Here is a 23,285-nt window from a genome sequence, read left to right on the forward strand (position 1 = left end):
GGGGTTTTGGATGAAACCAAATGGTAGATGTATGGGAAGATCTGGAGATTGGTTGTCATGGATGATGGAGCTGGGGATTTAATTGCAGCCAGTGAAACATCTGTATTCTCTGAACTGGGAATGCGCAACTTGGTCTTGATTGAGAATTGGCAGCAGGAAGCTAGGAGAATGGACGAGTGCTACTGGGTTAATTTCATTTGCAGGCAACAGATTATGCCGAAATTGGAGTAGTTTTGCAGACGTATTAAGATGATATTTAGAAGACTTGGAGGAATGGAACCCAGGTGGTCCTGGAATTGTAGTCGACTAAGCTTTGAGAGCTGGTGATCGTCTGGCCAGCGATTAGGAAATGGTGCTGTGTCCGGGATGGAGAAAGAACTGGACGTTTTGATTCGATGAAGAAATAATTGGCAGTAAACAAAAATTAGCCTCGAGTTACGTATGGGGCTGTAATTCAAGCTGAAATAGATGTCGTCCAGTGAGGAAACATCAGTTCTTACAGATTCCTTCGACCGAAATTCCCCATCTAAGAAGCAACTGCAACATGAAGACGTCGCAGTGCCATTAGGGAAGTTCTCATGAGCTCGAAAGGAGTGTTGCTGACAGGTTGTCGAGAAGATACAGACGATGGAGCTACGGAAGAGAATGGAGACGAAGTTAGAAGGCCAGAGAAGAGAAATTCTGTGACCTGAGTTGGCACGGAAATTGGCATTGTGTTCGGACTGGCTTTGATGGGTGCTATATTTGGATCGGGCCTATGGCTTGTTCACTCCTGGTCCGAGTTATAACAGCACCTATATTATGAACAGAGAAGAACAAAACGAGGGGGGAGGCGTGAAGCTACGGCCGTGAAAAAAGAATACTAGGGTTTGGAGTTTCTTCTTCTCCAGATCCATTTTTTCCTAGCTATTTTGATTTGAATATGTTTATGGCTTTTGAGAAAGCCATGTCTAGCCAGAGCCATGTTAAGGGTTAGGTAGAAACCAATTTAATTGTGTGAACTCTTTATTTATATGCTATATAATGATTTGATTGATTAATAGTTTTTCTTCATATAGCTTGGTGTTTAATCGTTTATGTGATTTTCTTGATTATTCATGCTTTTGAATTGATATTTCGTGCTTCGGTTAAATCCCTAGACGTGGTATGCAAGGATTGATAGGTAATGCTTTAGAATCACTACCCATGAAGCGAAGAACACTATAGCGGAGAAACAATATTTGATAATGCATGGAATATATTTTTAAAGATTAGTAGAGTTTGCAGAATTAATTGGTGGAAACCGAAAACCTTAATAACCCATTTTTATATTATATCATTTTGTTCCAAACTCCTGAAAAATCTTTAAAACATCATCTTGTCGATTAGTTACTTTTGATATTAGTTGGTTGAGTATTTCACACTCCTCGAGGGAACGACCTGTACTTGACATTGTTCTACTAGTTAGACACTGTGCACTTGCAGTATTATTATTGTAGGTTTTCGAGCCTACCAAGTTTTTGGCGCCGCTGCCGGGGAGTGGTTGCATAATACTCTCTGATTGTTATCAATTTTTGTATATAACTTATTTTTATTTTTTTGTACATAATTTTTTTTTTGTTCTTCTTTTAGATTTCTTTTGGTTCTTTTTACCCATTTTATTTGATTTTTTTTAGGTACCTTAGCCTGAGGTGTTGGGGGCGAAAAGAAAGTATGCACTTGCAAGGCTTTTGCAAGAGCCACTTGGAAGATCCATTAGAGGTTTGCTTAGCTCATTTTGGGTATGATTTTGATGATGATAGTGTTATTTGTGAAGTCAATGCCTTATTAGACTCAGCACCGATGTTAGACACTAATAAATGGAAACCCAAACTAGAACCTCTAATTCTGCCCGAGTCTCGACAAGTTCCATCAATCGATAAAGCTCCAACCTTGACTCATCTTGATAATATTTATAATGAAACCGTTGTAAATGATAGTGGGTCTATGAGTCATTATATCATTGCTCCATTGAGACATTGTTCAGCGAGTGAATTTGAGCTAATATATGTTCGTCTGTCATATTTTGCTGAATTTGAACCAATATCATCCGCAAAAGTTATTCCCTCGGACTTAGAGCCAGATTTAGGGAGTTTAACAATTATTCTATCTGATTTACTTCATGTTTCCACATATGATTGGGAAAGTTTGAATTATTTTTCAAATAAGATTGAATTCAGTTTTAGCTCTCTGGGTACTAATCAATCTGGTTGCAGGATTATCTTTTCAGCTAAACTGATATGTTGGTTCAGTGCCCAACTTTTCAGACTCTATATATATGATTGGCAGCTTACTTTGGGGTTCCAACCCACCTTGTTTGAGACTACATGCTACTGCCAAGCAGGGAAACAAATACGTTTCACTTCGTGGGAGTCAACCCATCAGATTTGTTTCATGCACTCTATCTTTTACTTTTATTGTATTTTAAAATTTCCCACCTTAATTTCTACGTTGGATGACTCAATTACATTGAGGACAATGTAATGTTTAAGTGTGGGGGTGTGGGACTTTCGTTAGGAATTTCTATTAATAATAAAAAAAAGTGTTATGACCAGCTGTGTAGCGGGTCTAAAAAAAATTAGAAAAAGAAAAGAAAAAGATGATCAGCCGTGTAGCGGGTTTTAAATTTTTTTTTTTATCATTATGTTGTTAGGGACATGACCAGCTGTGTAGCGGGTCTTTTGTAGGGTATTTTGTATGACCAGTTGTGTAGCGGGTCTTCTGTATGGTATTTCAAATTTTCATTTTATCATCAGATATGTAGCGGGTCTAACTCTCTCTTATGATATGACCAGCTGTATAGCGGGTCAATTTTTTGTTTTGCTCGAGGACTAGCAAAATATAAATGTCGGGGTGTTGATAAGCACATAGTTTCTATATTTTATACCCATAATAGCTAGAACTCGATATTTTAACTGATAATACTATTTTAGTGCTTTTGTAGAAAGTACACGTAAATCCAGTTTCCGAAAGAATAAGCAGTTAAATGAACAACTAAATGGCGTTTGCGGACAAAATTCACCAAATATGGTTGGCGTGGTATTTCTATATATCAGCTACCACTCAAGTTAGTCATGGCAAATGGAGAGGAGCTTAACGGTTGTGACTATGGGCTTCCAAATTAACAACTTATGTACTGGTACCTCTAAACCATTACATGGCCAGAGAGAGGATTGAATGAGTCGAAGGATATTCCTTGCTCAAATACGTGCAACCATCTCACCATACCTAGATGGCAGTGTATAGAGATGGCATGCAGCACTATTATCTATTCATGGAGTTGGTTGATCTTCGCAACAGCATGTGATGGGAAATTCATTTATGGTGTCGACTGTTGGTGTTGAATCAGTGTTACATCTCCGGTAACTTACGACGGGAGCAGGTTCAAGGCTGAATTGATTCTCAGTGGAGAAATGGTGGTCTGAATCGATGGTTTAAATGGTCTGGATGGATGGGTATTGTCTCGGGTACAGCAAAACGAGAAGAGCTAGCTGCCGATGATTGTAACCGTATTAGTGGAAGGCACTGGTGGACCGGTGGTGTTGTTGGCTATTCGAGGAGCTGCCTCAATAATCAAGCAGTGGATGAACGTTTTGAGTTGGACTTGGTTTCGTCGATGGTTATTGGATCGAAATGGGAGCTGTTCTTGAGATACAAAAGACGACTAATTACGAATCTGTTTACGATGGTTTCCTGTGGATTGAAATATGATCGAAATGCAACGCAAGTCGTTGGTGCTGGTTATGGTGATTGTGAAGAAGGCCGAGATATGAAAGAAGATGGAAGCAACTACTCCATCAAATAAATCTCTACAGCAGCAACGATCATGGATTACAGGGGTTTTGGATGAAACCAAATGGTAGATGTATGGGAAGATCTGGAGATTGGTTGTCATGGATGATGGAGCTGGGGATTTAATTGCAGCCAGTGAAACATCTGTATTCTCTGAACTGGGAATGCGCAACTTGGTCTTGATTGAGAATTGGCAGCAGGAAGCTAGGAGAATGGACGAGTGCTACTGGGTTAATTTCATTTGCAGGCAACAGATTATGCCGAAATTGGAGTAGTTTTGCAGACGTATTAAGATGATATTTAGAAGACTTGGAGGAATGGAACCCAGGTGGTCCTGGAATTGTAGTCGACTAAGCTTTGAGAGCTGGTGATCGTCTGGCCAGCGATTAGGAAATGGTGCTGTGTCCGGGATGGAGAAAGAACTGGACGTTTTGATTCGATGAAGAAATAATTGGCAGTAAACAAAAATTAGCCTCGAGTTACGTATGGGGCTGTAATTCAAGCTGAAATAGATGTCGTCCAGTGAGGAAACATCAGTTCTTACAGATTCCTTCGACCGAAATTCCCCATCTAAGAAGCAACTGCAACATGAAGACGTCGCAGTGCCATTAGGGAAGTTCTCATGAGCTCGAAAGGAGTGTTGCTGACAGGTTGTCGAGAAGATACAGACGATGGAGCTACGGAAGAGAATGGAGACGAAGTTAGAAGGCCAGAGAAGAGAAATTCTGTGACCTGAGTTGGCACGGAAATTGGCATTGTGTTCGGACTGGCTTTGATGGGTGCTATATTTGGATCGGGCCTATGGCTTGTTCACTCCTGGTCCGAGTTATAACAGCACCTATATTATGAACAGAGAAGAACAAAACGAGGGGGGAGGCGTGAAGCTACGGCCGTGAAAAAAGAATACTAGGGTTTGGAGTTTCTTCTTCTCCAGATCCATTTTTTCCTAGCTATTTTGATTTGAATATGTTTATGGCTTTTGAGAAAGCCATGTCTAGCTAGAGCCATATTAAGGGTTAGGTAGAAACCAATTTAATTGTGTGAACTCTTTATTTATATGCTATATAATGATTTGATTGATTAATAGTTTTTCTTCATATAGCTTGGTGTTTAATCGTTTATGTGATTTTCTTGATTATTCATGCTTTTGAATTGATATTTCGTGCTTCGGTTAAATCCCTAGACGTGGTATGCAAGGATTGATAGGTAATGCTTTAGAATCACTACCCATGAAGCGAAGAACACTATAGCGGAGAAACAATATTTGATAATGCATGGAATATATTTTTAAAGATTAGTAGAGTTTGCATAATTAATTGGTGGAAACCGAAAACCTTAATAACCCATTTTTATATTATATCATTTTGTTCCAAACTCCTGAAAAATCTTTAAAACATCATCTTGTCGATTAGTTACTTTTGATATTAGTTGGTTGAGTATTTCACACTCCTCGAGGGAACGACCTGTACTTGACATTGTTCTACTAGTTAGACATTGTGCACTTGCAGTATTATTATTGTAGGTTTTCGAGCCTACCAAGTTTTTGGCGCCGCTGCCGGGGAGTGGTTGCATAATACTCTCTGATTGTTATCAATTTTTGTATATAACTTATTTTTATTTTTTTGTACATAATTTTTTTTTTGTTCTTCTTTTAGATTTCTTTTGGTTCTTTTTACCCATTTTATTTGATTTTTTTTAGGTACCTTAGCCTGAGGTGTTGGGGGCGAAAAGAAAGTATGCACTTGCAAGGCTTTTGCAAGAGCCACTTGGAAGATCCATTAGAGGTTTGCTTAGCTCATTTTGGGTATGATTTTGATGATGATAGTGTTATTTGTGAAGTCAATGCCTTATTAGACTCAGCACCGATGTTAGACACTAATAAATGGAAACCCAAACTAGAACCTCTAATTCTGCCCGAGTCTCGACAAGTTCCATCAATCGATAAAGCTCCAACCTTGACTCATCTTGATAATATTTATAATGAAACCGTTGTAAATGATAGTGGGTCTATGAGTCATTATATCATTGCTCCATTGAGACATTGTTCAGCGAGTGAATTTGAGCTAATATATGTTCGTCTGTCATATTTTGCTGAATTTGAACCAATATCATCCGCAAAAGTTATTCCCTCGGACTTAGAGCCAGATTTAGGGAGTTTAACAATTATTCTATCTGATTTACTTCATGTTTCCACATATGATTGGGAAAGTTTGAATTATTTTTCAAATAAGATTGAATTCAGTTTTAGCTCTCTGGGTACTAATCAATCTGGTTGCAGGATTATCTTTTCAGCTAAACTGATATGTTGGTTCAGTCCCCAACTTTTCAGACTCTATATATATGATTGGCAGTTTACTTTGGGGTTCCAACCCACCTTGTTTGAGACTACATGCTACTGCCAAGCAGGGAAACAAATACGTTTCACTTCGTGGGAGTCAACCCATCAGATTTGTTTCATGCACTCTATCTTTTACTTTTATTGTATTTTAAAATTTCCCACCTTAATTTCTACGTTGGATGACTCAATTACATTGAGGACAATGTAATGTTTAAGTGTGGGGGTGTGGGACTTTCGTTAGGAATTTCTATTAATAATAAAAAAAGTGTTATGACCAGCTGTGTAGCGGGTCTAAAAAAAATTAGAAAAAGAAAAGAAAAAGATGATCAGCCGTGTAGCGGGTTTTAAATTTTTTTTTTTATCATTATGTTGTTAGGGACATGACCAGCTGTGTAGCGGGTCTTTTGTAGGGTATTTTGTATGACCAGTTGTGTAGCGGGTCTTCTGTATGGTATTTCAAATTTTCATTTTATCATCAGATATGTAGCGGGTCTAACTCTCTCTTATGATATGACCAGCTGTATAGCGGGTCAATTTTTTGTTTTGCTCGAGGACTAGCAAAATATAAATGTCGGGGTGTTGATAAGCACATAGTTTCTATATTTTATACCCATAATAGCTAGAACTCGATATTTTAACTGATAATACTATTTTAGTGCTTTTGTAGAAAGTACACGTAAATCCAGTTTCCGAAAGAATAAGCAGTTAAATGAACAACTAAATGGCGTTTGCGGACAAAATTCACCAAATATGGTTGGCGTGGTATTTCTATATATCAGCTACCACTCAAGTTAGTCATGGCAAATGGAGAGGAGCTTAACGGTTGTGACTATGGGCTTCCAAATTAACAACTTATGTACTGGTACCTCTAAACCATTACATGGCCAGAGAGAGGATTGAATGAGTCGAAGGATATTCCTTGCTCAAATACGTGCAACCATCTCACCATACCTAGATGGCAGTGTATAGAGATGGCATGCAGCACTATTATCTATTCATGGAGTTGGTTGATCTTCGCAACAGCATGTGATGGGAAATTCATTTATGGTGTCGACTGTTGGTGTTGAATCAGTGTTACATCTCCGGTAACTTACGACGGGAGCAGGTTCAAGGCTGAATTGATTCTCAGTGGAGAAATGGTGGTCTGAATCGATGGTTTAAATGGTCTGGATGGATGGGTATTGTCTCGGGTACAGCAAAACGAGAAGAGCTAGCTGCCGATGATTGTAACCGTATTAGTGGAAGGCACTGGTGGACCGGTGGTGTTGTTGGCTATTCGAGGAGCTGCCTCAATAATCAAGCAGTGGATGAACGTTTTGAGTTGGACTTGGTTTCGTCGATGGTTATTGGATCGAAATGGGAGCTGTTCTTGAGATACAAAAGACGACTAATTACGAATCTGTTTACGATGGTTTCCTGTGGATTGAAATATGATCGAAATGCAACGCAAGTCGTTGGTGCTGGTTATGGTGATTGTGAAGAAGGCCGAGATATGAAAGAAGATGGAAGCAACTACTCCATCAAATAAATCTCTACAGCAGCAACGATCATGGATTACAGGGGTTTTGGATGAAACCAAATGGTAGATGTATGGGAAGATCTGGAGATTGGTTGTCATGGATGATGGAGCTGGGGATTTAATTGCAGCCAGTGAAACATCTGTATTCTCTGAACTGGGAATGCGCAACTTGGTCTTGATTGAGAATTGGCAGCAGGAAGCTAGGAGAATGGACGAGTGCTACTGGGTTAATTTCATTTGCAGGCAACAGATTATGCCGAAATTGGAGTAGTTTTGCAGACGTATTAAGATGATATTTAGAAGACTTGGAGGAATGGAACCCAGGTGGTCCTGGAATTGTAGTCGACTAAGCTTTGAGAGCTGGTGATCGTCTGGCCAGCGATTAGGAAATGGTGCTGTGTCCGGGATGGAGAAAGAACTGGACGTTTTGATTCGATGAAGAAATAATTGGCAGTAAACAAAAATTAGCCTCGAGTTACGTATGGGGCTGTAATTCAAGCTGAAATAGATGTCGTCCAGTGAGGAAACATCAGTTCTTACAGATTCCTTCGACCGAAATTCCCCATCTAAGAAGCAACTGCAACATGAAGACGTCGCAGTGCCATTAGGGAAGTTCTCATGAGCTCGAAAGGAGTGTTGCTGACAGGTTGTCGAGAAGATACAGACGATGGAGCTACGGAAGAGAATGGAGACGAAGTTAGAAGGCCAGAGAAGAGAAATTCTGTGACCTGAGTTGGCACGGAAATTGGCATTGTGTTCGGACTGGCTTTGATGGGTGCTATATTTGGATCGGGCCTATGGCTTGTTCACTCCTGGTCCGAGTTATAACAGCACCTATATTATGAACAGAGAAGAACAAAACGAGGGGGGAGGCGTGAAGCTACGGCCGTGAAAAAAGAATACTAGGGTTTGGAGTTTCTTCTTCTCCAGATCCATTTTTTCCTAGCTATTTTGATTTGAATATGTTTATGGCTTTTGAGAAAGCCATGTCTAGCCAGAGCCATGTTAAGGGTTAGGTAGAAACCAATTTAATTGTGTGAACTCTTTATTTATATGCTATATAATGATTTGATTGATTAATAGTTTTTCTTCATATAGCTTGGTGTTTAATCGTTTATGTGATTTTCTTGATTATTCATGCTTTTGAATTGATATTTCGTGCTTCGGTTAAATCCCTAGACGTGGTATGCAAGGATTGATAGGTAATGCTTTAGAATCACTACCCATGAAGCGAAGAACACTATAGCGGAGAAACAATATTTGATAATGCATGGAATATATTTTTAAAGATTAGTAGAGTTTGCATAATTAATTGGTGGAAACCGAAAACCTTAATAACCCATTTTTATATTATATCATTTTGTTCCAAACTCCTGAAAAATCTTTAAAACATCATCTTGTCGATTAGTTACTTTTGATATTAGTTGGTTGAGTATTTCACACTCCTCGAGGGAACGACCTGTACTTGACATTGTTCTACTAGTTAGACACTGTGCACTTGCAGTATTATTATTGTAGGTTTTCGAGCCTACCAAGTTTTTGGCGCCGCTGCCGGGGAGTGGTTGCATAATACTCTATGATTGTTATCAATTTTTGTATATAACTTATTTTTATTTTTTTGTACATAATTTTTTTTTTTGTTCTTCTTTTAGATTTCTTTTGGTTCTTTTTACCCATTTTATTTGATTTTTTTTAGGTACCTTAGCCTGAGGTGTTGGGGGCGAAAAGAAAGTATGCACTCGCAAGGCTTTTGCAAGAGCCACTTGGAAGATCCATTAGAGGTTTGCTTAGCTCATTTTGGGTATGATTTTGATGATGATAGTGTTATTTGTGAAGTCAATGCCTTATTAGACTCAGCACCGATGTTAGACACTAATAAATGGAAACCCAAACTAGAACCTCTAATTCTGCCCGAGTCTCGACAAGTTCCATCAATCGATAAAGCTCCAACCTTGACTCATCTTGATAATATTTATAATGAAACCGTTGTAAATGATAGTGGGTCTATGAGTCATTATATCATTGCTCCATTGAGACATTGTTCAGCGAGTGAATTTGAGCTAATATATGTTCGTCTGTCATATTTTGCTGAATTTGAACCAATATCATCCGCAAAAGTTATTCCCTCGGACTTAGAGCCAGATTTAGGGAGTTTAACAATTATTCTATCTGATTTACTTCATGTTTCCACATATGATTGGGAAAGTTTGAATTATTTTTCAAATAAGATTGAATTCAGTTTTAGCTCTCTGGGTACTAATCAATCTGGTTGCAGGATTATCTTTTCAGCTAAACTGATATGTTGGTTCAGTCCCCAACTTTTCAGACTCTATATATATGATTGGCAGTTTACTTTGGGGTTCCAACCCACCTTGTTTGAGACTACATGCTACTGCCAAGCAGGGAAACAAATACGTTTCACTTCGTGGGAGTCAACCCATCAGATTTGTTTCATGCACTCTATCTTTTACTTTTATTGTATTTTAAAATTTCCCACCTTAATTTCTACGTTGGATGACTCAATTACATTGAGGACAATGTAATGTTTAAGTGTGGGGGTGTGGGACTTTCGTTAGGAATTTCTATTAATAATAAAAAAAGTGTTATGACCAGCTGTGTAGCGGGTCTAAAAAAAATTAGAAAAAGAAAAGAAAAAGATGATCAGCCGTGTAGCGGGTTTTAAATTTTTTTTTTTATCATTATGTTGTTAGGGACATGACCAGCTGTGTAGCGGGTCTTTTGTAGGGTATTTTGTATGACCAGTTGTGTAGCGGGTCTTCTGTATGGTATTTCAAATTTTCATTTTATCATCAGATATGTAGCGGGTCTAACTCTCTCTTATGATATGACCAGCTGTATAGCGGGTCAATTTTTTGTTTTGCTCGAGGACTAGCAAAATATAAATGTCGGGGTGTTGATAAGCACATAGTTTCTATATTTTATACCCATAATAGCTAGAACTCGATATTTTAACTGATAATACTATTTTAGTGCTTTTGTAGAAAGTACACGTAAATCCAGTTTCCGAAAGAATAAGCAGTTAAATGAACAACTAAATGGCGTTTGCGGACAAAATTCACCAAATATGGTTGGCGTGGTATTTCTATATATCAGCTACCACTCAAGTTAGTCATGGCAAATGGAGAGGAGCTTAACGGTTGTGACTATGGGCTTCCAAATTAACAACTTATGTACTGGTACCTCTAAACCATTACATGGCCAGAGAGAGGATTGAATGAGTCGAAGGATATTCCTTGCTCAAATACGTGCAACCATCTCACCATACCTAGATGGCAGTGTATAGAGATGGCATGCAGCACTATTATCTATTCATGGAGTTGGTTGATCTTCGCAACAGCATGTGATGGGAAATTCATTTATGGTGTCGACTGTTGGTGTTGAATCAGTGTTACATCTCCGGTAACTTACGACGGGAGCAGGTTCAAGGCTGAATTGATTCTCAGTGGAGAAATGGTGGTCTGAATCGATGGTTTAAATGGTCTGGATGGATGGGTATTGTCTCGGGTACAGCAAAACGAGAAGAGCTAGCTGCCGATGATTGTAACCGTATTAGTGGAAGGCACTGGTGGACCGGTGGTGTTGTTGGCTATTCGAGGAGCTGCCTCAATAATCAAGCAGTGGATGAACGTTTTGAGTTGGACTTGGTTTCGTCGATGGTTATTGGATCGAAATGGGAGCTGTTCTTGAGATACAAAAGACGACTAATTACGAATCTGTTTACGATGGTTTCCTGTGGATTGAAATATGATCGAAATGCAACGCAAGTCGTTGGTGCTGGTTATGGTGATTGTGAAGAAGGCCGAGATATGAAAGAAGATGGAAGCAACTACTCCATCAAATAAATCTCTACAGCAGCAACGATCATGGATTACAGGGGTTTTGGATGAAACCAAATGGTAGATGTATGGGAAGATCTGGAGATTGGTTGTCATGGATGATGGAGCTGGGGATTTAATTGCAGCCAGTGAAACATCTGTATTCTCTGAACTGGGAATGCGCAACTTGGTCTTGATTGAGAATTGGCAGCAGGAAGCTAGGAGAATGGACGAGTGCTACTGGGTTAATTTCATTTGCAGGCAACAGATTATGCCGAAATTGGAGTAGTTTTGCAGACGTATTAAGATGATATTTAGAAGACTTGGAGGAATGGAACCCAGGTGGTCCTGGAATTGTAGTCGACTAAGCTTTGAGAGCTGGTGATCGTCTGGCCAGCGATTAGGAAATGGTGCTGTGTCCGGGATGGAGAAAGAACTGGACGTTTTGATTCGATGAAGAAATAATTGGCAGTAAACAAAAATTAGCCTCGAGTTACGTATGGGGCTGTAATTCAAGCTGAAATAGATGTCGTCCAGTGAGGAAACATCAGTTCTTACAGATTCCTTCGACCGAAATTCCCCATCTAAGAAGCAACTGCAACATGAAGACGTCGCAGTGCCATTAGGGAAGTTCTCATGAGCTCGAAAGGAGTGTTGCTGACAGGTTGTCGAGAAGATACAGACGATGGAGCTACGGAAGAGAATGGAGACGAAGTTAGAAGGCCAGAGAAGAGAAATTCTGTGACCTGAGTTGGCACGGAAATTGGCATTGTGTTCGGACTGGCTTTGATGGGTGCTATATTTGGATCGGGCCTATGGCTTGTTCACTCCTGGTCCGAGTTATAACAGCACCTATATTATGAACAGAGAAGAACAAAACGAGGGGGGAGGCGTGAAGCTACGGCCGTGAAAAAAGAATACTAGGGTTTGGAGTTTCTTCTTCTCCAGATCCATTTTTTCCTAGCTATTTTGATTTGAATATGTTTATGGCTTTTGAGAAAGCCATGTCTAGCCAGAGCCATGTTAAGGGTTAGGTAGAAACCAATTTAATTGTGTGAACTCTTTATTTATATGCTATATAATGATTTGATTGATTAATAGTTTTTCTTCATATAGCTTGGTGTTTAATCGTTTATGTGATTTTCTTGATTATTCATGCTTTTGAATTGATATTTCGTGCTTCGGTTAAATCCCTAGACGTGGTATGCAAGGATTGATAGGTAATGCTTTAGAATCACTACCCATGAAGCGAAGAACACTATAGCGGAGAAACAATATTTGATAATGCATGGAATATATTTTTAAAGATTAGTAGAGTTTGCATAATTAATTGGTGGAAACCGAAAACCTTAATAACCCATTTTTATATTATATCATTTTGTTCCAAACTCCTGAAAAATCTTTAAAACATCATCTTGTCGATTAGTTACTTTTGATATTAGTTGGTTGAGTATTTCACACTCCTCGAGGGAACGACCTGTACTTGACATTGTTCTACTAGTTAGACACTGTGCACTTGCAGTATTATTATTGTAGGTTTTCGAGCCTACCAAGTTTTTGGCGCCGCTGCCGGGGAGTGGTTGCATAATACTCTATGATTGTTATCAATTTTTGTATATAACTTATTTTTATTTTTTTGTACATAATTTTTTTTTTTGTTCTTCTTTTAGATTTCTTTTGGTTCTTTTTACCCATTTTATTTGATTTTTTTTAGGTACCTTAGCCTGAGGTGTTGGGGGCGAAAAGAAAGTATGCACTCGCAAGGCTTTTGCAAGAGCCACTTGGAAGATCCATTAGAGGTTTGCTTAGCTCATTTTGGGTATGATTTTGATGATGATAGTGTTATTTGTGAAGTCAATGCCTTATTAGACTCAGCACCGATGTTAGACACTAATAAATGGAAACCCAAACTAGAACCTCTAATTCTGCCCGAGTCTCGACAAGTTCCATCAATCGATAAAGCTCCAACCTTGACTCATCTTGATAATATTTATAATGAAACCGTTGTAAATGATAGTGGGTCTATGAGTCATTATATCATTGCTCCATTGAGACATTGTTCAGCGAGTGAATTTGAGCTAATATATGTTCGTCTGTCATATTTTGCTGAATTTGAACCAATATCATCCGCAAAAGTTATTCCCTCGGACTTAGAGCCAGATTTAGGGAGTTTAACAATTATTCTATCTGATTTACTTCATGTTTCCACATATGATTGGGAAAGTTTGAATTATTTTTCAAATAAGATTGAATTCAGTTTTAGCTCTCTGGGTACTAATCAATCTGGTTGCAGGATTATCTTTTCAGCTAAACTGATATGTTGGTTCAGTCCCCAACTTTTCAGACTCTATATATATGATTGGCAGTTTACTTTGGGGTTCCAACCCACCTTGTTTGAGACTACATGCTACTGCCAAGCAGGGAAACAAATACGTTTCACTTCGTGGGAGTCAACCCATCAGATTTGTTTCATGCACTCTATCTTTTACTTTTATTGTATTTTAAAATTTCCCACCTTAATTTCTACGTTGGATGACTCAATTACATTGAGGACAATGTAATGTTTAAGTGTGGGGGTGTGGGACTTTCGTTAGGAATTTCTATTAATAATAAAAAAAGTGTTATGACCAGCTGTGTAGCGGGTCTAAAAAAAATTAGAAAAAGAAAAGAAAAAGATGATCAGCCGTGTAGCGGGTTTTAAATTTTTTTTTTTATCATTATGTTGTTAGGGACATGACCAGCTGTGTAGCGGGTCTTTTGTAGGGTATTTTGTATGACCAGTTGTGTAGCGGGTCTTCTGTATGGTATTTCAAATTTTCATTTTATCATCAGATATGTAGCGGGTCTAACTCTCTCTTATGATATGACCAGCTGTATAGCGGGTCAATTTTTTGTTTTGCTCGAGGACTAGCAAAATATAAATGTCGGGGTGTTGATAAGCACATAGTTTCTATATTTTATACCCATAATAGCTAGAACTCGATATTTTAACTGATAATACTATTTTAGTGCTTTTGTAGAAAGTACACGTAAATCCAGTTTCCGAAAGAATAAGCAGTTAAATGAACAACTAAATGGCGTTTGCGGACAAAATTCACCAAATATGGTTGGCGTGGTATTTCTATATATCAGCTACCACTCAAGTTAGTCATGGCAAATGGAGAGGAGCTTAACGGTTGTGACTATGGGCTTCCAAATTAACAACTTATGTACTGGTACCTCTAAACCATTACATGGCCAGAGAGAGGATTGAATGAGTCGAAGGATATTCCTTGCTCAAATACGTGCAACCATCTCACCATACCTAGATGGCAGTGTATAGAGATGGCATGCAGCACTATTATCTATTCATGGAGTTGGTTGATCTTCGCAACAGCATGTGATGGGAAATTCATTTATGGTGTCGACTGTTGGTGTTGAATCAGTGTTACATCTCCGGTAACTTACGACGGGAGCAGGTTCAAGGCTGAATTGATTCTCAGTGGAGAAATGGTGGTCTGAATCGATGGTTTAAATGGTCTGGATGGATGGGTATTGTCTCGGGTACAGCAAAACGAGAAGAGCTAGCTGCCGATGATTGTAACCGTATTAGTGGAAGGCACTGGTGGACCGGTGGTGTTGTTGGCTATTCGAGGAGCTGCCTCAATAATCAAGCAGTGGATGAACGTTTTGAGTTGGACTTGGTTTCGTCGATGGTTATTGGATCGAAATGGGAGCTGTTCTTGAGATACAAAAGACGACTAATTACGAATCTGTTTACGATGGTTTCCTGTGGATTGAAATATGATCGAAATGCAACGCAAGTCGTTGGTGCTGGTTATGGTGATTGTGAAGAAGGCCGAGATATGAAAGAAGATGGAAGCAACTACTCCATCAAATAAATCTCTACAGCAGCAACGATCATGGATTACAGGGGTTTTGGATGAAACCAAATGGTAGATGTATGGGAAGATCTGGAGATTGGTTGTCATGGATGATGGAGCTGGGGATTTAATTGCAGCCAGTGAAACATCTGTATTCTCTGAACTGGGAATGCGCAACTTGGTCTTGATTGAGAATTGGCAGCAGGAAGCTAGGAGAATGGACGAGTGCTACTGGGTTAATTTCATTTGCAGGCAACAGATTATGCCGAAATTGGAGTAGTTTTGCAGACGTATTAAGATGATATTTAGAAGACTTGGAGGAATGGAACCCAGGTGGTCCTGGAATTGTAGTCGACTAAGCTTTGAGAGCTGGTGATCGTCTGGCCAGCGATTAGGAAATGGTGCTGTGTCCGGGATGGAGAAAGAACTGGACGTTTTGATTCGATGAAGAAATAATTGGCAGTAAACAAAAATTAGCCTCGAGTTACGTATGGGGCTGTAATTCAAGCTGAAATAGATGTCGTCCAGTGAGGAAACATCAGTTCTTACAGATTCCTTCGACCGAAATTCCCCATCTAAGAAGCAACTGCAACATGAAGACGTCGCAGTGCCATTAGGGAAGTTCTCATGAGCTCGAAAGGAGTGTTGCTGACAGGTTGTCGAGAAGATACAGACGATGGAGCTACGGAAGAGAATGGAGACGAAGTTAGAAGGCCAGAGAAGAGAAATTCTGTGACCTGAGTTGGCACGGAAATTGGCATTGTGTTCGGACTGGCTTTGATGGGTGCTATATTTGGATCGGGCCTATGGCTTGTTCACTCCTGGTCCGAGTTATAACAGCACCTATATTATGAACAGAGAAGAACAAAACGAGGGGGGAGGCGTGAAGCTACGGCCGTGAAAAAAGAATACTAGGGTTTGGAGTTTCTTCTTCTCCAGATCCATTTTTTCCTAGCTATTTTGATTTGAATATGTTTATGGCTTTTGAGAAAGCCATGTCTAGCTAGAGCCATATTAAGGGTTAGGTAGAAACCAATTTAATTGTGTGAACTCTTTATTTATATGCTATATAATGATTTGATTGATTAATAGTTTTTCTTCATATAGCTTGGTGTTTAATCGTTTATGTGATTTTCTTGATTATTCATGCTTTTGAATTGATATTTCGTGCTTCGGTTAAATCCCTAGACGTGGTATGCAAGGATTGATAGGTAATGCTTTAGAATCACTACCCATGAAGCGAAGAACACTATAGCGGAGAAACAATATTTGATAATGCATGGAATATATTTTTAAAGATTAGTAGAGTTTGCATAATTAATTGGTGGAAACCGAAAACCTTAATAACCCATTTTTATATTATATCATTTTGTTCCAAACTCCTGAAAAATCTTTAAAACATCATCTTGTCGATTAGTTACTTTTGATATTAGTTGGTTGAGTATTTCACACTCCTCGAGGGAACGACCTGTACTTGACATTGTTCTACTAGTTAGACACTGTGCACTTGCAGTATTATTATTGTAGGTTTTCGAGCCTACCAAGTTTTTGGCGCCGCTGCCGGGGAGTGGTTGCATAATACTCTATGATTGTTATCAATTTTTGTATATAACTTATTTTTATTTTTTTGTACATAATTTTTTTTTTTGTTCTTCTTTTAGATTTCTTTTGGTTCTTTTTACCCATTTTATTTGATTTTTTTTAGGTACCTTAGCCTGAGGTGTTGGGGGAGAAAAGAAAGTATGCACTCGCAAGGCTTTTGCAAGAGCCACTTGGAAGATCCATTAGAGGTTTGCTTAGCTCATTTTGGGTATGATTTTGATGATGATACTGTTATTTGTGAAGTCAATGCCTTATTAGACTCAGCACCGATGTTAGACACTAATAAATGGAAACCCAAACTAGAACCTCTAATTCTGCCCGAGTCTCGACAAGTTCCATCAATCGATAAAGCTCCAACCTTGACTCATCTTGATAATATTTATAATGAAACCGTTGTAAATGATAGTGGGTCTATGAGTCATTATATCATTGCTCCATTGAGACATTGTTCAGCGAGTGAATTTGAGCTAATATATGTTCGTCTGTCATATTTTGCTGAATTTGAACCAATATCATCCGCAGAAGTTATTCCCTCGGACTTAGAGCCAGATTTAGGGAGTTTAACAATTATTCTATCTGATTTACTTCATGTTTCCACATATGATTGGGAAAGTTTGAATTATTTTTCAAATAAGATTGAATTCAGTTTTAGCTCTCTGGGTACTAATCAATCTGGTTGCAGGATTATCTTTTCAGCTAAACTGATATGTTGGTTCAGTCCCCAACTTTTCAGACTCTATATATATGATTGGCAGCTTACTTTGGGGTTCCAACCCACCTTGTTTGAGACTACATGCTACTGCCAAGCAGGGAAACAAATACGTTTCACTTCGTGGGAGTCAACCCATCAGATTTGTTTCATGCACTCTATCTTTTACTTTTATTGTATTTTAAAATTTCCCACCTTAATTTCTACGTTGGATGACTCAATTACATTGAGGACAATGTAATGTTTAAGTGTGGGGGTGTGGGACTTTCGTTAGGAATTTCTATTAATAATAAAAAAAGTGTTATGACCAGCTGTGTAGCGGGTCTAAAAAAAATTAGAAAAAGAAAAGAAAAAGATGATCAGCCGTGTAGCGGGTTTTAAATTTTTTTTTTTATCATTATGTTGTTAGGGACATGACCAGCTGTGTAGCGGGTCTTTTGTAGGGTATTTTGTATGACCAGTTGTGTAGCGGGTCTTCTGTATGGTATTTCAAATTTTCATTTTATCATCAGATATGTAGCGGGTCTAACTCTCTCTTATGATATGACCAGCTGTATAGCGGGTCAATTTTTTGTTTTGCTCGAGGACTAGCAAAATATAAATGTCGGGGTGTTGATAAGCACATAGTTTCTATATTTTATACCCATAATAGCTAGAACTCGATATTTTAACTGATAATACTATTTTAGTGCTTTTGTAGAAAGTACACGTAAATCCAGTTTCCGAAAGAATAAGCAGTTAAATGAACAACTAAATGGCGTTTGCGGACAAAATTCACCAAATATGGTTGGCGTGGTATTTCTATATATCAGCTACCACTCAAGTTAGTCATGGCAAATGGAGAGGAGCTTAACGGTTGTGACTATGGGCTTCCAAATTAACAACTTATGTACTGGTACCTCTAAACCATTACATGGCCAGAGAGAGGATTGAATGAGTCGAAGGATATTCCTTGCTCAAATACGTGCAACCATCTCACCATACCTAGATGGCAGTGTATAGAGATGGCATGCAGCACTATTATCTATTCATGGAGTTGGTTGATCTTCGCAACAGCATGTGATGGGAAATTCATTTATGGTGTCGACTGTTGGTGTTGAATCAGTGTTACATCTCCGGTAACTTACGACGGGAGCAGGTTCAAGGCTGAATTGATTCTCAGTGGAGAAATGGTGGTCTGAATCGATGGTTTAAATGGTCTGGATGGATGGGTATTGTCTCGGGTACAGCAAAACGAGAAGAGCTAGCTGCCGATGATTGTAACCGTATTAGTGGAAGGCACTGGTGGACCGGTGGTGTTGTTGGCTATTCGAGGAGCTGCCTCAATAATCAAGCAGTGGATGAACGTTTTGAGTTGGACTTGGTTTCGTCGATGGTTATTGGATCGAAATGGGAGCTGTTCTTGAGATACAAAAGACGACTAATTACGAATCTGTTTACGATGGTTTCCTGTGGATTGAAATATGATCGAAATGCAACGCAAGTCGTTGGTGCTGGTTATGGTGATTGTGAAGAAGGCCGAGATATGAAAGAAGATGGAAGCAACTACTCCATCAAATAAATCTCTACAGCAGCAACGATCATGGATTACAGGGGTTTTGGATGAAACCAAATGGTAGATGTATGGGAAGATCTGGAGATTGGTTGTCATGGATGATGGAGCTGGGGATTTAATTGCAGCCAGTGAAACATCTGTATTCTCTGAACTGGGAATGCGCAACTTGGTCTTGATTGAGAATTGGCAGCAGGAAGCTAGGAGAATGGACGAGTGCTACTGGGTTAATTTCATTTGCAGGCAACAGATTATGCCGAAATTGGAGTAGTTTTGCAGACGTATTAAGATGATATTTAGAAGACTTGGAGGAATGGAACCCAGGTGGTCCTGGAATTGTAGTCGACTAAGCTTTGAGAGCTGGTGATCGTCTGGCCAGCGATTAGGAAATGGTGCTGTGTCCGGGATGGAGAAAGAACTGGACGTTTTGATTCGATGAAGAAATAATTGGCAGTAAACAAAAATTAGCCTCGAGTTACGTATGGGGCTGTAATTCAAGCTGAAATAGATGTCGTCCAGTGAGGAAACATCAGTTCTTACAGATTCCTTCGACCGAAATTCCCCATCTAAGAAGCAACTGCAACATGAAGACGTCGCAGTGCCATTAGGGAAGTTCTCATGAGCTCGAAAGGAGTGTTGCTGACAGGTTGTCGAGAAGATACAGACGATGGAGCTACGGAAGAGAATGGAGACGAAGTTAGAAGGCCAGAGAAGAGAAATTCTGTGACCTGAGTTGGCACGGAAATTGGCATTGTGTTCGGACTGGCTTTGATGGGTGCTATATTTGGATCGGGCCTATGGCTTGTTCACTCCTGGTCCGAGTTATAACAGCACCTATATTATGAACAGAGAAGAACAAAACGAGGGGGGAGGCGTGAAGCTACGGCCGTGAAAAGAGAATACTAGGGTTTGGAGTTTCTTCTTCTCCAGATCCATTTTTTCCTAGCTATTTTGATTTGAATATGTTTATGGCTTTTGAGAAAGCCATGTCTAGCTAGAGCCATGTTAAGGATTAGGTAGAAACCAATTTAATTGTGTGAACTCTTTATTTATATGCTATATACTGATTTGATTGATTAATAGTTTTTCTTCATATAGCTTGGTGTTTAATTGTTTATGTGATTTTCTTGATTATTTATGCTTTTGAATTGATATTTCGTGCTTCGGTTAAATCCGAAGACGTGGTATGTAAGGATTGATAGGTAATGCTTTAGAATCACTACCCATGAAGCGAAGAAAACTATAGCGGAGAAACAATATTTGATAATGCATGGAATATATTTTTAAAGATTAGTAGAGTTTGCATAATTAATTGGTGGAAACCGAAAACCTTAATAACCCATTTTTATATTATATCATTTTGTTCCAAACTTCTGAAAAATCGTTAAAGCATCATCTTGTCGATTAGTTACTTTTGATATTAGTTGGTTGAGTATTTCACACTCCTCGAGGGAACGACCTGTACTTGCCATTGTTCTGCTAGTTAGACACTGTGCACTTGCAGTATTATTATTGTAGGTTTTCGAGCCTACCACCTAGTTTACAAAGAGGCAACTGGCGAGGGGACAGAGGTAGATGACGCATCTAATCAGCATTAAATGCTCAAATCTCTTATCTACACGCATGAATCAAGGCAGGTGGAGAGAGAAGGCGTGGCAGAACCCGATTGGCGGAAGCTGGCGGTGAACGAAGGTATAACCTGTACTAAGGTTGGGTAGTTACCGAAGGAACGTGGGCCAGTTGAGGTGGCGAAATACAACTGGAGAAGATACGCGGTGGACGAAGGTACCGTTGGTACGAAAGGTATATCAGCATTCGATGGACCCAGAGGCAGCAAAGATATACCTGGAGCAAGAGGAGCTATAAATACCAAGCCTCACTAACAAACTAAAGGCATTCAATATCTAGGAGAGAAGATCTAGTCTTAAGCTTATTCCTTTATAATGTTCAGAACTTAAGTATTTACTTCTACTTGAGTTATCTCTATTACTTTGAGAAGCATTTAAGATCTTTGTAACCACCTCAAACTTAATATAAAACAATCACTCATTACCCCGTGGACGTAGAAAAATGTCGAACCACGTAATCTCTTGTGTCTCATGATAACTTAGAACTATTACATTTTATTTGTGTTCTTCGTTATTATTGTTATCTTAGATATCATTTTTTACTTAGCATTTTCAGTTCAACAGAGGTATCAATACTGCTTAGTATTAGATCCTCAGAGCTGTATACATTACGTAGACTACGGGAAAGCGAGTAGTCACAAAAGTCTATTGGATAGATAAATCTGTCTCCCACAGATATACCTATGAGTTTTGTTCCGTATTTTGATAAATCAAGGTGAACATGAACCAATTGATATACCGGAATTATATTCCCGGTATATCAATTGGGAATATACCAGAATAGCCTAGAAATATCAATTGATATACCAGAATAGCCTAGAAATATCAATTGATATACCAGAATAGCCTAGAAATATCAATTGATATACCAGAATAGCCTAGAAATATCAATCACCTCACAATAATCTTAATCGTATGGTAGCGAAACAAGATATTGTGGAATCACAAACGATGAGACGAAGATGTTTGTGACTACTTTTTATTTTGCCTATCGGAGATTAAATCTCGAGCCAATCTTAGAGAAGATAGTACTCAATCACGATAGAAAATAACAAGATCCGAACGCAGAACTACATAGAAAGTATTTGGGTCTGGCTTCACAATCCAAATAAAGTCTTCGAGTCGTTAACCTACAGGGTTTTGGAAAAACCTAAGGTTAAAGGAGAATCAACTCTAGTCGCAACTAGTATCACACATGATGTGTGGGGATTAGGTTCCCCAGTTGCTAGAGTTCTCCCTTATATAATCTTCAAATTAGGGTTTGCAATCAATGCTACCTTGGTAACAAAGCATTCAATATTCACCGTTAGATGAAAACCTGATTAGACTCAAGCTAATATCTTTCAACCGTAAGATTGAACTAATTAGCTCGTTACACACAAATGAAAAGTGACTTCATTTAGATATGAGTAACCATACCTAAACATGTGCACCTTTGTTGGATCAACAATAGTTAAACGAAGTTAGCCATATGAACACTTTCATATCAACCATATTCATCTTAACTATAACTAGTTCAAATGACTCAATTGAAACTAGTTCTAGATTTGTTCAATTTTTTATATTCTCATAGAAGTATACAAGACACAATTGAAGCAAAATCAATTTTGATTCACTCGAATCAATTCATGAACATTATAGCCACGGTCTGCAAAAGATTGCATTCCTTAATATATAGATGTATTAGTTCATGAAAAACCGATTTTAGAACATAACCTACTCAAGTATGCAAACGGGTACGCATACTGTCGTTCACATCCTAACTCAGTTGAATATAGTGCACGTACGAGTACGCATACTAAAGTTCCCGGACTTAAACTGACTTCGCCAGTACGCATACGGGTATGCATACTATAGCTCCCGGACTTCACCTGACCAACCAGTACGCATACAGGTATGCATACTAGATTGCCGGTCTTGGACTACACATATGCAAGTACGCATACTGTGTTTGTATCCAATCATGTTTAATCGTTTTAAACTACCATTTCAATCATTGAAAAACATTCTCAGAAGACGGGAATAACTGTCTCACACAAACTATTAGCTTCAAAGCAATTTTCAAGTGATCGAATGATCAATACGAAACATTCCGAGTCTACATCAAACAACTGTCTCACACAAATCATGTAAGATGTTACAAGGCGATTTTCACATGATCATCTTTTGACTTTCGTCAAGAATATAAGATGGACTTGGTTAAAGAGAATGCTTACCAACACATATTTCGAGAAATATGTAAGAGAGTTAAACTCAGCTCGAAATATCAAATGTGTATAATAGAAGTCTATATATCTATACGACTTTTTTCTCAATAGGAGATAGAGTAGATAAAATTTTGAGTGATAGATGAGTTCAAGTATCCACATACCTTTTGTTGATGAAGTTCCACAAGCTCCCCTTAGTAGTTCTTCGTCTTCAATCGATG

The sequence above is a fragment of the Papaver somniferum genome, unplaced genomic scaffold (assembly GCF_003573695.1).
Source record: "Papaver somniferum cultivar HN1 unplaced genomic scaffold, ASM357369v1 unplaced-scaffold_125, whole genome shotgun sequence".
Taxonomy (NCBI): domain Eukaryota; kingdom Viridiplantae; phylum Streptophyta; class Magnoliopsida; order Ranunculales; family Papaveraceae; genus Papaver; species Papaver somniferum.